Genomic DNA, 15,628 nt, shown 5'->3' with positions numbered 1-15,628 from the left:
TAATTAGTGCTAATTAATGTTTAGAATAATTTTAATGAAGATGGCTTTAGAGATGGTTCTGGAAGGGGCAGGACATGCAGAAGGATTGCTTTCATGTTCTGGTCGGTTTGTTTTTATTTTCTTGGATCAAGATCCTCTCCTGAGCTAAGGATGAGGATCCTCCTAATCAAGAAATGTGCGCCATTGGATGAAAATTTAACGGCTACAAACAATGGATCATTTTAAAGTTATAATAATTATAATAGCCCATACTTCTTGGTCAGGAGGATCCTCATCCTTAGCTCAGATCCTATTTTCTTATACTCTACAACAGTTTTCCTTAATTATTTATCTAGAATAATTTCGGTTTGGTAACCTATACCAAAAATTGAATCAAACTAGTTTAAGAATTAAAAATCTGTATTGAAACCAAACCGTATTTTTTGGGTTTTCAGAAATTCGGGAAATCGAATCGGTTCGGTAAAGGCATATCGAAAAAGAAGAAGAAAGGAGAAATTGCGGGAGGATTCCAACTAGCTGCAAGCTTGCAAATAAGAAACAACCTTCACATTCTTAAACTCTCAAATTCAACTCATCCCCTAATAATTTATCCCAATTTAAAATCCAAAATTTTGAAATACAGCCCCCATTTAGAAATTAAGACCCAAATTCCGATTCACAAATTCTTAAACCCTAAAATTCATCCCATGATCATAGTAATTTATTCCAAATTAAAACCTTAAATTTAAAATTTATCCCCAATTCAGAATGAAGATCCCTAATTTCTTAGTTTCACAATTCGTAGTTAGACTTACTTTGAAGAAGAGAGACGAGCGGGACAAAGTGGTGTTGGTTGGCCACCGTTTAGAACAAGGAGAGAGACAACTAAAGGAGTGGTAGTCGTGATTGGGTGAGAGAGAGAGAGAGAGAGAGAGAGAGATGGGTGAAGTCGTTAAGTCGAGAGAGAAGATCACAAGTTATGAGGTGAGGTCGAGAGAGAGTTGAGTTTAATTCAATGGTTGAGAGTAAACCACAACCAATCTGACGACTATAATAAATTATCATAAAATAAAAAGGGTTGGTTCTTCAAAAATCTCATTATGCTCTTTACAAATGTTTTTTTTTTTAAATATAGACAGTTTAAAGTGCAAAATAAAAATTTTAATGTGTCAATAACAATTTCCAATTAAAATTATATATATTATTAAATTATGTTTAGTTCGGTTTTCCCCAACTAACGTGTCTGTAATCCTTAAACACATACTGATTTTTTTGGAATTTTTCGGTTCGGTTACCAAATGGTTCAATATAATGGGCTTGATATTTTTTTCGAGTCTGTTTTGGTACGATTCAGATCCGGTTTGATTTTTCGGTCTTTTTTCCAGCCCTATTTGGAATGCTATTTCATTAGCTGTTCTGTTAAGTTCATCTAGTTCCCACACCTAATCCCCAATAAACAACGTGTACATAGAATTTGGTATATATATGTATTTAAATGTTGTGGTCCAATTTTCTAATTATTTATACAATTTTTTCTACTTTTTTCTTGGGGAGGGGAGGTTGGTGGTCCTTTTTTTTTCTTACCAAGTAAAAGCTGGTTGTTTTATATGATAACTGTATGCCTTGCATGTTGCAATATAACGGTATATGAGATTAAATTAATCGTTAAATTAGAAATAAAAGTAGTTAATAAACCTATAATCACATCGAGCGGTGATTACACTGTTAGTCTAGCATCACAGATACACACAATTGAATTTCTGTTTGGACACTGATTACTGGCCAGTTTAAATATAATTTTGTCGACTGAATTTGTGTTCGGAAACATGATTAGTTGCCATTATACACACAATTGTATTTCTGTTTGGACAATTGAATTTTTGATCATTGGATTTATATACATTTTTTGTTTATATTTCTCATTGGTTTAACAAATTTATGTGAGTATATATATATGGAGTGACATGACAAAATCTCTCCTCAATATGACCTTTTTATTGTTTGGTTCAATCATTTACAAATTTTTTTGAGTTTAAAATTCTAACTTTTTGCCACTTAGTACTACTGCTTAGTGATATTCCCATGCACTTGTAAGTGAGATGTTTTATGTTCCACTCTTACTAAATGTGAATTTAAACCACATTTTTACTAGCTCGTTATGAGGCTAAGCCCATCTTACTTTAATATAGATAAAATTGTTTTTTTAGAAAATAAAAATTCCAACTTTTTTTTTATCTATTTCCTTTTAATAGGGTTTGACGTTGCAAAAATTGGGGCAGTAAATGGTGAGGTGTCTAAGTTCGTTCGTTTGTGAATCTCAACGGCACGGAAAGCAGAGCTGCCTAAAAATTGAGTACAACGGGCGGGGGATATATGGCTAAGAAAATTTGGCCGTTAATTTTGTGACCGTTTTCGAAACTGGCAATCCTTCTGTAACCACATGGACACCCAATCACATATGACATGGATCGCCCGGTACTATACTATGACAATAGTTTTGCTCCCAATCCCGATGGCGATGCTTATTGTTGAATAAATTTAAATTTCGAATTTTGTGTATAGTGGATATAATGATGAGTAGTACCCGCACTTGAACATAGTGAGTAAAAATACACCCCTCTGCTATATACTGATGCATAATATCTTTGTCGATGTCGAACAACAAGGGCAGGGCCATATTGTCCGTAGCTCCAAGCCTACAATTGAGATGGTGAATAAGTAATCTCATTTACTACTAAATACCATGTTTCGGTTTGGAGAACGCTGACTACGGTCAATCGCTCATGTGTTTTCAATGGCTTTTCATCATTAATGCATGATGCATCTAAAACGCACAATGCATCAATAGTCTTAAATCACCCGAAAATTTTGTGGACGATCGTCATTAGCATTATTCTTAGTTATATGAGGAGATTTTAACTTTGATGTAGAGTGTCAAATAGCTATAGCTAGTTCGATTACGCCCATGTTTGCATACTTGATTTAAATTTAAATAAGTGTGTATATCACAGGAAAAAGTATATTTTATTGCATTGAATCGCAATATAAAGTTTTAATCCTCTTCATATATTTTTCTATTGAATGTTCAAATTCTAACATGTTTATAGAACAGAGAATGTGTATCATACTACTATAATTATTCATAATCGGTGATTACCTAGTAAATGAACATTAACCTAATCATCTAACAATATCTAACCCAAACAAAAAAAGAGGAGTAGGGGCAAGTTTATAGTGGACAACTCAAGACTCAATGGTCATGGGATGCCTTCTTGTTCTTGGTCTTCTGCCGCAACTCACATGCAACCTCCAGCCCCACAATGCAGCCTTAGGCCCCGTGACAACTATATGTGACATTGAAAACAACAAAAACCAGAAATAGGGCTATCTATATCTCAAAATCCCATAAAGAAAAAGGATATCCGATAATATGGCAATTAGCGCAACGTGTTGATCTATATCTTTTGTGTTTGTCTACTTTTTTATGTCAAAATAGATACCTACCCATCAACTAGGATCACCAAATCCCACTTAAGCCAAGGAACAAACAATTGAATAAATAACGTAAGTTTAGTCAGGCAACCAAATAAGTAACACCAAAAGTTAGATTAACAATATATTTGTGTCATGTAAACTGCTCTCAAATGAAGGCTTAAACGATTTTGATTTTTTTGTTTGTATGTGTGTTTTTTATGTTTTATTGGTTGAGTTGTATAAGAAATGTATGTAATAGCTGTGATAACTTAAACCCTAGTCACAACACAAACTTATCCCGTAACATAATGTTCAAACGTCAGTTGCAACACAAACCCTTATCTCACTCATATCTCACTCGAACCCACCAACGTGCGTGGGCCTACGCTTTTGACCTCAAACGCCTCACACTCACACGATGAAAGCATGGTGAGCCCATGGGGTCAGGCCTATCGGCCATTCCATAATAGAGCTGATGACTCTTCGGCTAACCAATGATCCAAATAATATGACCGTTGGTTGATCCAACGGTAGACCTGGTAATTTCTTACACGATATGTTAACACGACACGTAAACGACACAAAAATAACAGGTTTCGGATCAACACGATAACTAATCGGGTCGTTATCGGGTCACACAATAAGAACCCGATAATAACGGGTCCTTAACAAGTTTACACGATGATGACACTCGGATAACCTGTTTCGACACGATAAGAAAAAAGTTATTTTGATGATTTTAATTTTTTAAACCATTAAAACAAGGGAACTTTAACGAAAAGCACCCGGTACTGTTCACTTTAACGAAAAATCACATTTTTACACTAAAAAGTCAATCATGATACTATTCACTTTACCCTTTATTTTGTCCTTATCATTAAAACTCAAAGTTTTCAAGCCATTTTCATTAGTTTTCCTTTAAAACAATTACTATAAAATACAATAGATATACTGGATATGTATATATTGTTTATTAATTATTATTCTATTATTATTCTACATAAATTTTAAAATTTAAAATTATTTATTTATTTTATAGTATACTATAGGCAAAAAGTGAGATTAAAAAATTAAAAAACACATTAAAAATAAAAATATAAAGTAATTTAAAATACCAAACACATTAAAAAAATTATAATAATTAATTTACAAGTGCGAAAAATGTGAAAAAAAATATGCAAACGCTTGTAATTGCATCCTCTACGCTTTGAGGATGGGTATATCATCGTTTGAATTTTTAAAACCACACAAACCCTCATGAATAGTATTTTTAAGGGAGTTCAAAATAAATAAAATTCATAATCATTAATGTATAAGTCTGAAAAACGTGAAAGCAAAACTAAATGCTCATAATTGCATTATGTACTTAAACGATGGTTACATGGTCGTTTAGATTTTTAAAATCCTCCAAATCTCATGAATAGTATTTTTTATTTGAGTGCAAAATTAATAATTATTATTGTAGAAGTGTGAAAAATGTAAAAAAAATATAGAACCACTCATAATGACAAGCTTTACAACTTTCGTGAAGGGGTCAACTCTGAAATCTGACACCATAATCCATAAACCTTAGATTTAAATTTAACCGTCCATTGTTGTTTACGCTTTATTCTACTCATCGAATTTCATTTTTTAGATTTTCTTTTTTATAAAGTGATCTTTAAGCTGATGTAGAAAAATGAACGGTTCAGATCGTTGATATGACATTCTGATATTTATGGTTAACTAAAATATGAGTTGATGTTATATAGTTTCTAAAGACTTTATAAACTTCGAGCTATATTTTCACTAATGGTAAAACTCTGAAAGTAATATCAACGATTCGAACCGTTCATCTTCTTGCATCTTCTTAGAGATCATGTTTTCAAAAAAGAAAATCCAAAAAAAAAAAATTTGGTGAGAAGAATGGAGCATAAATGTAAACGATAATCAATGATTAAATTTAGATCTGTAGTTTATGTGATTATAGTGGCTTATTTCGGAGTTGAGTCTTTCATGAAAATTGTAAAGCTTGTCATTACGAGCATTTGTATATATATATTTTTTATATTTTTCAGATTTCTACATTAATTAAAAAACCTTACTTAAACAATAGCCATAGATTTAATCTCATTTATGTGAGATTAAATCCTTACCATTGAATTCTATTTCACTTATATTATTATATTTTTTTGGACAAAAATACCCCTCCCCTTTTCAATATTTTCACCATCTAATCCCAAAAAAACCTAATCTTCAATAATCTCATCACATTTCACATCCATACTCCACAGCCGCAGTCGTAATGGTAGAGGGACGGAATCTCAACGTCTTTGCATCTCCACATCTTCCTCGCTTTACCCCTTCCATCTGCTTCATCTTCCTCGCTTCACCCATCCCACTAAGCTCGTCTCGAGTTTTTCACCGTTCGGAGAAAACCTAAATACCACAGCCCAATTGAAAATTGGCTAGCGAGATCAATAGAGAAGCAGAGAGGGTTGGTCGTCCTCAACATTGAAGATCAGCAGTAGCAACAGAAGCAGCATTGGCTTTGCTCTCAGCGTTGAAAGCATAGTTTTTGCTTTTACACACAAGTGTTCAATCGTATTTTGATAGATTATGTTCGGACCCTAGATATCTAGGCTGATTACTGTAGTCAAATGTTTTTGAAATGCAGAGCTCAAAGGCGGTGAAAAGAAACGAAGAAGAAACTATCTAAGTTTTCCTATAAATTTCCAAATCATGTTACTACGTTGTTGAATTATGATGAATCCCTGTCTGCCATTGTGTCCTCTGAGCACTAGAGTTTTTCCACTTATAGTGTATATGGTGTGACCAGGACGTGTGTGTATAGAATTCTTCTTTTTTGTTTAGGAGATCTGGTCTCTAAGATGGGTTAATTGTTCATCATAGTTCTTGTTATTATGAATAAGGGTCCTGGCTTAATTCTCTCCACCTTTTTTTAGGTTTGCAATACATTGCGTGTGGAAGCATGGTCAATTTACTGGTTGAGATTCGGGACTGCTGTTTGCACTCATTTACTAAGTTTTTTGCCATAAGAAGTTGTTAGCCTTGTTTTTATATTCTCATGTTGCCTTTTGCTTTCTACTTACACAAAGCATGGCTCTTACTCTAATTGTTTATGTAAGAATATATTTTTCTTATCGGATAACGGGTCGGGTCATATTACTTGATAGTATTAACGGGTCAATTTCGGATTGGGTCATATTACCCGTTTATTTTAACGGATATTACACGACATAATCCGTTAAGCTATCGGGTATGACACGAAAACGATACGAACACGAGAAACACGACATGAATGACAAGTCTATCCAACGGTCATATTTCAAACTGTTTTTATATATTATTTATTTTTACTTATAATCCAACAACTATAATTAAATTGAGATGAAATTTAACAGTGTATATATATATATATATATATATATATATATTCAACGGCCCTAATTTAAATTTAATTGCTAAACAAATAATAATAATAATAATAATTTAACTCAAATTCTACCCTAAAAACTCTATAAATACCTATGTGTATGTTCAAACATCCATACAAAAATTACTTATTTCATACAATTCTTCCATTATTCTTCTACCCACTTTCAAAATTATTTCTTCCCATCTCCAAATTTTTCGAAATGCCAAAGATCATGTAAGAAGACCTACTGGTCAAAGTGATGAAGATATAGCTTTATGCGCATGAGTGTCATGTGTTTCATGTTGTTCCAAGACTTTCATGTTTCATGAGGTGCATATGTATATGAACTTGTACTTATTATGATTGGAATGTGTAAGAATGAGGTAGGTTGTGTGATTTTTTATTTTTTAATTGGAATTTAAATATTTTATATTACAATGTTCATAAAAATAAATTAGGATAATCTACATAAATTTTATTTTTAAAAATATCAATGAAAAAAATTAGGCTACAATAATGGGTCTGTTCAGATCCGAAAAGCCGACAATATTATCGTCCTAGTAAAGACTGTTGGCTCAGACGCCGTTCGCAGTGTCGCGTTCTTGCTTCACTGCGGAGGCAACCTCTTGCACCTGATAGTGAGAGTGCCCGGACGTCCAAGGTAACTGTTAAGAAGCCAACCCTCGCCAAGAAGAAGAAATCGAAGATGAAACCTTAATTTCAATTGACGCGTATGGCCGATCCATCATGTTAGGGTAGTATCAGGTGTAGATAATGTTGGGAGATATATTATAATAATTATTAGGTGGCATTCCTCTTCAAGAGTAAGTGAGAGGTATTATGTTCGATTCTCGCCAAAGACGAATTTAAACCACATTATTGTGAGGCTTAGCCCACTCCCCCACCCCTTTAATATAAATAATATCGTTTGTTCAAAAAAAAAAAAACATTTGAATGGAAATTGTAACCGTGAGTTAATTTGAATTCACACCCCCTTAATATAGATAATATCGTTTGTTCAAAAAAAAAAAACATTTGAATGGAAATTGTAACCGTGAGTTAATTTGAATTCAATAGGTGTCGAATCATATCCATGAAGATCTTGTACACAAGAATTCGAGAGGTATTTTGTTAGTAAACAAATTAATTCTTAGCAAATATATTATATTACGTACACTGATAACAACTAAAAATATTATTTGTAAACGATAATTTTAATTATTGAAATGGTACGAGGGCTTAAAAAATATTGAAATACGGAAATGTATGTCAAATGTACTTATAATGGGTAAAAAAAAATAAAACAAATGAAAAAGACTTGAAAACTTTGAATGTTAACAAAAAATCATGCAATAACTTTATTTAATGGTTAGGACAAAGCCCAACACTAAACTAGTCCAATTAAAATGGCCCAAAAAATGAGTTTTCTATTTTATCCTTAACAGAAAGCCTTTGTTCGTTATGGATATCTCAGCTGTGCTGTGTCTTCCCCATTTCTGCATGACTGACGGCATATGATCTCCTCCTGAAGAAGAAGAGGAAAGAAGAGGAGAGATCGTTGCCAGTGACCTAACACTAATCATTCTCTTCTCCGATCACCCACCTCCAATCCCTTCTCTTCTACAGCAATCATGACTCGTTGTCTTCTGTCGTAAACAACACCGATTCTTAAGGACGGCCTCCAACAATAGACGTCGTCGTTTCGAAAAGTCTCATCCCGCGATTGTTGAAGCCTTGGCTTGAATCTTGCAGACGATTGCAGAGTCGTCCCATTAAGCTGTCAAAAACCTCCTTCCAGCAATCTCCCTTTCATTTTGTCTTTTTTTTTTTTTTTAAATTAATAAAAAGTTGCTAGTTTGATTTTTCATTTTATTGTTGATTAACTTTTGCCAAGCTGTTGGGCATAAGTGATTGGTACCTTGGAGAATAACAGGAATCAAGACCACACGTCCTCATTATCTTGTGCAATGTATTAACCTTTATGGAGAAATTTTATTTGATGTGACTAAAGCTTTTGCGAATTCTTCACCGAAATGTAAAAAAGTTCACGTAGATAGCTATATGTTATGTCAGTGATCCAATTTTTTTGTGTTTAGATTAGTTGGTTTTTCTGACCAAGAAAAAAAGATTAGTTGATTTTTTACTATTAATTTTAATAGTCGGTTGTATACTCATATTCAAAAATAAAGTTATAGTATTTGGCTCAAGACATGTATGTTAATTTGTGGTGAGTTTAGTGTTTTCGTGCAATTAAAACACAATAGGTAAAGAAACCCCTCTACTTTAGTCTTTCGTTCAATTAATTTCGAATTGAATCATCACATTCTAATCGTCTTTTAAACTAATTACGTAGAAAAATTATTGTGAGAGGAAACCATGTATCACATATGTACATTTGTTGTAGAACTTTGCAGCATTATATAGATTGATCCAAAAGTTGATTACTTCTGGTTGGTTATTTTTCATGTAAGACTTTTTTTCTTGGATCTGATAAATTACAAAGATATGGATTTATGAAGGAAACCTATGTTTTGCATTTGTGGGTCCTTAAAATTGTGTTTTTGTTTCATGCATATCACACTATTTATGAAACTACAACAAAATTACACACTATTTTTGAAAATTGAACTAAAGTAACTCACAATATTTCTGGATTGGAACACAATAAACACTATTTTGGAACTCCAACAAAATAAACCACACTATTTATGAAATTGAACTAAACTAACCCACTATTTCTGGAACTACAACACAAGTACACACCATTTTTGAAAATTGAACCAAAATAACTCATATTATTTCTAGAAGGGAACAAAATAGACATTATTTCTGGAAATACAGTAAAATAATTCACACTATTTATGGAAATACAGTTAAATAATTTACACTATTTCTGAAAAATAATCAAAATAACTCACACTATTTATGGAACCACAACAAAATAACACACTATTTTTTAACCATAACCAAAATAACTCACACTATTTACGAAAACACAACTAAAATAACTCACACTATTTATGGAACCACAACACAATAACCTACAATATTTCTGAAACATAACCAAAATAACTCACAATATTTATGGAACCACAGCAAAATAACTCACACTATTTCTGAAATTGAACCAAAATAACTTACACTATTTCTAAAACTACAACAAAATAACTAACATTATTTCTTAAACATAGCCAAATAACTAAACCAAAATAACCTACACTATTTTTGAAATACAACAAAATAACCAACATTATTTGTGAAACATAACCAAAATAACTCACACTATGTTTGAAACTAATGCAAACTTACATACTATTTCTAAAGACTAAACCAAAACATTTCACACTATTTATGAAAGAGAACAAAATAACCATGATTTTTGGAACTACAACAAAATAACATACACTATTTCTGAAACTGATCCAAAATAACCTACTATTTCTGGAACTATATCAAAATTACACATTATTTCTGAAAGCTGAACCAAAATAACCTACACTATTTTTGAAACTACAACAAAATAACTTACACTATTTTTGAAACTACAACAAAATAATCCACACTATTGCTTGATGTGGAATTTGCTTTTCTTGGAAATAGAACGTACAATGTTGGATTTAATTACAAAGAAAGCACATTCAGTTTCATAGTGAAATTAGGAAATTCTAGAAGGGTAAAACTTTAACCTTTTCATATTAGGTAAAGATGGTGAATGCACTAACATGAATGAGGGTCCTCTCTGGATCCTCTTTGTGAGGATCCTGGGATCCTCAAATCCTGTCCATTTATCGTACGTCGTGCGGCCAGTTTTTATCAGGTATTATTCATATTTAATTTTAAATAAAAGTATTTAAAATAATTTTTAACCGCACGATGTACGATAAACGGACACGATTTGAGGATCCGAAGAGGATCCTCAGTCCACTAACATGATAGGCTCTAACTTTTAAAAGATTATCGGTCGATTTCTTTTCCCTCCCAAACACAATGTTAATGGTATTGAAATGTCCACCCCAACTAATTTCAAATTCGATTATCTTTTTAAATTGTTTTGGCCTCAGTCAATTGAGTCTTATTTTTGGTCGAAAGGAGTAAAAAAAAGCCAGAGAGTCAATTCTACCTGAAAGATATTTTATACACAAAGACCCTATAAATTGAAAAGGAAGCAATCAAAGTTCTAGTTATATTAATATTTACAAGGAAGGTTCTCTTAATAATAGTATAGAAAAAAAAATCAATTCAACCTTAGAAGTCTGAAAAGAAAGTAGTCAACGGACAAACTTTCTTTTTCTTAGTTTTCTTTTATTTTCATGCCTTCTCTTCCTACTGTCCTTTTTCTTTTTCTCCTCTTCTCCATCTACCATAGCAAATGGAAATTTTGATTAGTTTTGATAAAATTTGAAGCATCTTAAACCCTGCAGCAGCAACTTGAGTTACATGATTAGCCTAGAAGAATTTGGTTGCTGTGTCAAATTTACAAACTTAACTTTTGTTTTTTTCCCAAAAAACTAACCAAGATTCCATGCTTCAAATTCTATATATCGAAAAACCACCAGCAACATGATAATCCTTTTATGCAACCTCTAGATTGTTGGGCATGAAAAACAAAATTGCTCCAAAATTGTGTAATAATTTTCAAAAAATGAAAACAAATTGGTGACAAGTTTATGCAGATTCATGGAGAAGAAGAGATGGTTGGAGAAGAAAAAAAAAAAAAAAAAAAGAGAGAAAGAGATGGTGTAAAAACCAAGGTAAACATTAATGCTTTGTCATAGAAAAAGCAAATGGAATTTAATTTTCGATCACAGTTGGATTTGAATAGGATAACGGGCTTGGTTGGATTCTGATAGGGGCAAGTTTGAAAAAAAATATTTATTGTTTGTTTGAATTTTTAATGCAGTCCATGAGTTGTTATGTTTGTAGGGCTTGATACATAAATAGTTGTTCCTCATGATTAAATTTTAGGGAGTTTTAACGAAAAGCTCACGTTACTGTTCACTTTAACGAAAAACCACATTTTTACACTAAAAAGTCAAACTTGGTACTATTTACTTTACCCTTTATTTTGTCCTTATCATTAAAACTCAAAGTTTTCAAGCCATTTTCATTAGTTTTCCTTAAATTTTAAGCCCTTTTGATTAAATAATAATTTGGAGACCTTCAAATCATTGTCCATGATGATCGTTAAGGAAAGCCTAAAGGCCCCAAAACAAGTGAACTTGCCCAAAGCCCAACAATGAAGCCTGAAGCAAACTAAAGCCTTTCCGACCAAAGCATAGGCCATGTGCCTATGATTGAAGTGAAAACTGACAGGGACCAACTCACTATCAGCCAAAAAGCACTTTCTAGTGGTACTAATAGTAAATAGATGATGACTCATTGCCCTATGAGAGTTATCGGCCAAGAACAAAGCCGAGGTAGTCAGGCCAAACTGCCTATAAAAGGGGAAAGGGACAACAAAGATAAGGACACTCAAACAACTAATCAATCAACATACAAACTCTGCTCTCAAGCCAATTCATACCCAAAAAAGCTGAAACTCGCCCAGATTCAGTCATTTTAGCAATAGTTCCCTTAGAAAAGCTATATTTTGTCTAGTGTAAAAGCTCTACTACCTTCCCGTAGTATTGTAGTATGGATTCCCTCGTGTAAAGCCTATTTACCATCCATCCTTTTTAGCATACAACCTCTGTAAACCCAAAGAGAGTGGCTATAAGAAGTTCAACCTTGGCTGACAAGGTTAAATCTTGCCCGAGTCTCTTAATTTGTACTTTCATTTAGTAGATATGTCACTTCATGTAATTTTTAGTATATATTCAAGTCATTTCCAACTGTTTTCTACCTGAGAATCCCATTTACATTCAAATGTGGTTAAGTTAATCAGCCTATTTTCATTAAAATAAACTGTGACCAAGGAAATGGTTTAAAGGGCCCTGAACTCCTTTTGTTTCCGACATACAAGATTATGAACTAAAAGTCCTTGTTTACAAGGCAAGAAAAAGAACTCAATGCATACTTAACCCATATGTGACAATCCTTTGATAACAAGAAGTCTGAGTAACTTGGGGCGCAAGTAATCAACTTAAATCATATATGTTCAACATCTATTATACTGAGATAACAGTGGCACACCTAACACTTTGTTAGTTTTGATTGGGAGCCTCAAGGCCTACACCTAAGGCCCCACAAAGGCACCTTTCAAACTAATTCTAAGCTTATATTGTAACACACCAAGCAGTAAGTGCAAGCCTGATAACCAGGTGCCAATACCCTTGGGCAACTGTGCGAAAAGACAATCCATCTTTGCCTTGAACATAGTTTTGGCATGCCCAGTGGGATTAATAGTCTTCTATACCAAGAAGAAGAAGGAATGAGCGAAATTTCAGGTGGAATACAGAGTATGGCCACCCCATTGTCTAACAAGATCAGACATGACAGATCACCCGGAAGATTTTCCTTCCCTACGAGGCCTTGTGATTCTAGAAAGCCCAACTTCTTTTGAGAAGTCAAGCGGAAAAGTTACAAATGAAGACTTGCAAACGACCATGGTGCAAGTATTGAAAAGCATGGAGAAGATCTCTCTGGAGGCTAGAGGAGAGGTCAGCAGACTTTGTTCATTAACAGGGAGTCAGTATAGGATATTAAAGTTGGAGTACTCTACCCCAAAAGATGGTCATGCTAACGAAATGATGAGAAAGGCAAGTCTTGAGAAAAAGCTAGTGATTCCCTTGTTTCCCTTGCTTGAGGAAAAAAATGATAGGTGAAAAAGAATGAGGAGCATGGAACCAGTCAGTTAGAAGAGGAAGAGATCTAGGAACCAAGTTTGCCCGACCCTATATTATTCTCACTAGATATTAGGGGTAGATCGGGATAGAAGGAAGGAAGCTTGTGATAGGAGCATATTTATGCGACTTAGTTAGCTTGTTCTTGCGCATTTACGTTGTGTTTTCTTAGTTATTTTAGTGTTTAAAGTCATTTTTGTGTGTTTTCAGATTCTAAGAACAAAGTATGCAAGAAGATGCATTTTGGAGGCCTTTGGAGCAGTTTTGGGTTTGGAATAGATAGCAAATGCATGGAGAAAGGTGGATGGACGAAATTGAAGACTAAAGAGGCTAAGAATGTGAAGAATTATTGTACAAAGGATAAAGAACTCAGCCACAAAAGGGTGTCACTCGACAATGCACCTTCCTTGCCGTGCAATCACCATTGTATTCCCTTTGGATTCCCATGCCATGCTTAATCACCCTTGTCCCCTACATTATTTCTGATTTCATGCCTCAATACATTTAATTATTACACTCAATTGCTGCATACCTCTTGTTCCCTTCACCCATCAGATTTCATACAACTTTCACAACCATTACATGCACCAATTGATGCTCCATCAGCCACCTTTGGAATCCCATGCCGTGTGCAACACATGTTGCTGCACCTTTGACTCATTTCTGAAACTTTTCCCCTCCCTTTTCATTTCTATGCAATATGCACAATCATTCATGCTCCCTAGCTGCAACACCACTCCATTTTACCCTCCATACTTTGCATCATTACTTCATTTTCATCCTTGGACCATTGCACACCACAAATTCACCCTCATTACTGTGCACTTCCTCCATTGCCTAACCTGATTCTCTAGGGTTTTTGGGGCCTATATATACATGTTAACACCCCTTGGCCAAGGGATGACCTCCCATATTCATCATTCATCACAGAAAATTCGTCCATACACACCCTAGGCAGCAAAACACCCTAAAAACACAATTCTAGTGCCCATAAAACATAACAGCCACTCCACCTTCTTCCACCCTCTTTGCCGAGTTCTCCACCACCCTCCAACCATCAAACACTCCTCCACACTCACCCTAAACCTTTCCATACCATTCCCCATCCATTCTACACCATAAAACTACCCAAAACCTGTCCACAAACCAATCTGCCGCAAGCAAGGGAAAGGAGAAATCTTGGATGCACTTGCTGCCAAGTTGGAGCATTCTAGGTGTTTACTTTCTTTGGATTTTAATGTCTAATTCATGTAATCTTTGTTTTGCTTTAAGTATGATTGGCTAATTTTGTTTTGGCTAAGGGTGTACTCAAAACCATGATTATATATGTGAAATAAGTTGATTACTTCCAGTTATCGTTGCATAAGTCGTGAATACAATTTGCTTAACCGTTGGATTTAGAACTTATTCTTGCATGTTGATTAAGAGTGCATGCTTAATTTGCATGCTTGAATTTGGTGCTAGGATATAAATTTGTTTCACCTAATCGTTATGAATTTATATTCGCAAGTAGTGAAGGTCGCTAGTCACGATCGTGTTAAGTAGATTCTTGGCAAAGTATCATGCTTTTCATAGTTACAAATGCCTTGTCGATGCTTATGATTTCCAAAGAATGTAATGATTCTAACTTGTGTCTTTATCATGCTGTTCATATACAGAACTTGTTAGGAATAATTTGTTTGCGATGCATATTCATCCAATTCAATGATTCTAGGGAAATCTGAAGGTTAATTTAAGCGGACCTAATTAACTTGGAGTGTCGAGGTTCATAACTTATTGAATTGATAACTGGAAATTGATTTACGTTGCATATATTTCATGTGTGGAGAAGAAACCCTTAGCTATTCCATCATCCATTGATTCATCACAAATTTGTCTTACAATCTGTTTTCTTTACAATCTACTAAATTAATTTAATTTCGTCCAAACACAATTCCCCCATATTTTGTTGAGTCCTAGTCATTCAAATCTGTGT

Source organism: Malus sylvestris, chromosome 14, assembly GCF_916048215.2.
Source record: "Malus sylvestris chromosome 14, drMalSylv7.2, whole genome shotgun sequence".
In the NCBI taxonomy this organism is placed as follows: Eukaryota; Viridiplantae; Streptophyta; class Magnoliopsida; order Rosales; family Rosaceae; genus Malus; species Malus sylvestris.
The sequence above is the reverse complement of the archived record's forward strand: the minus strand, read 5'-3'. Positions refer to the sequence as shown.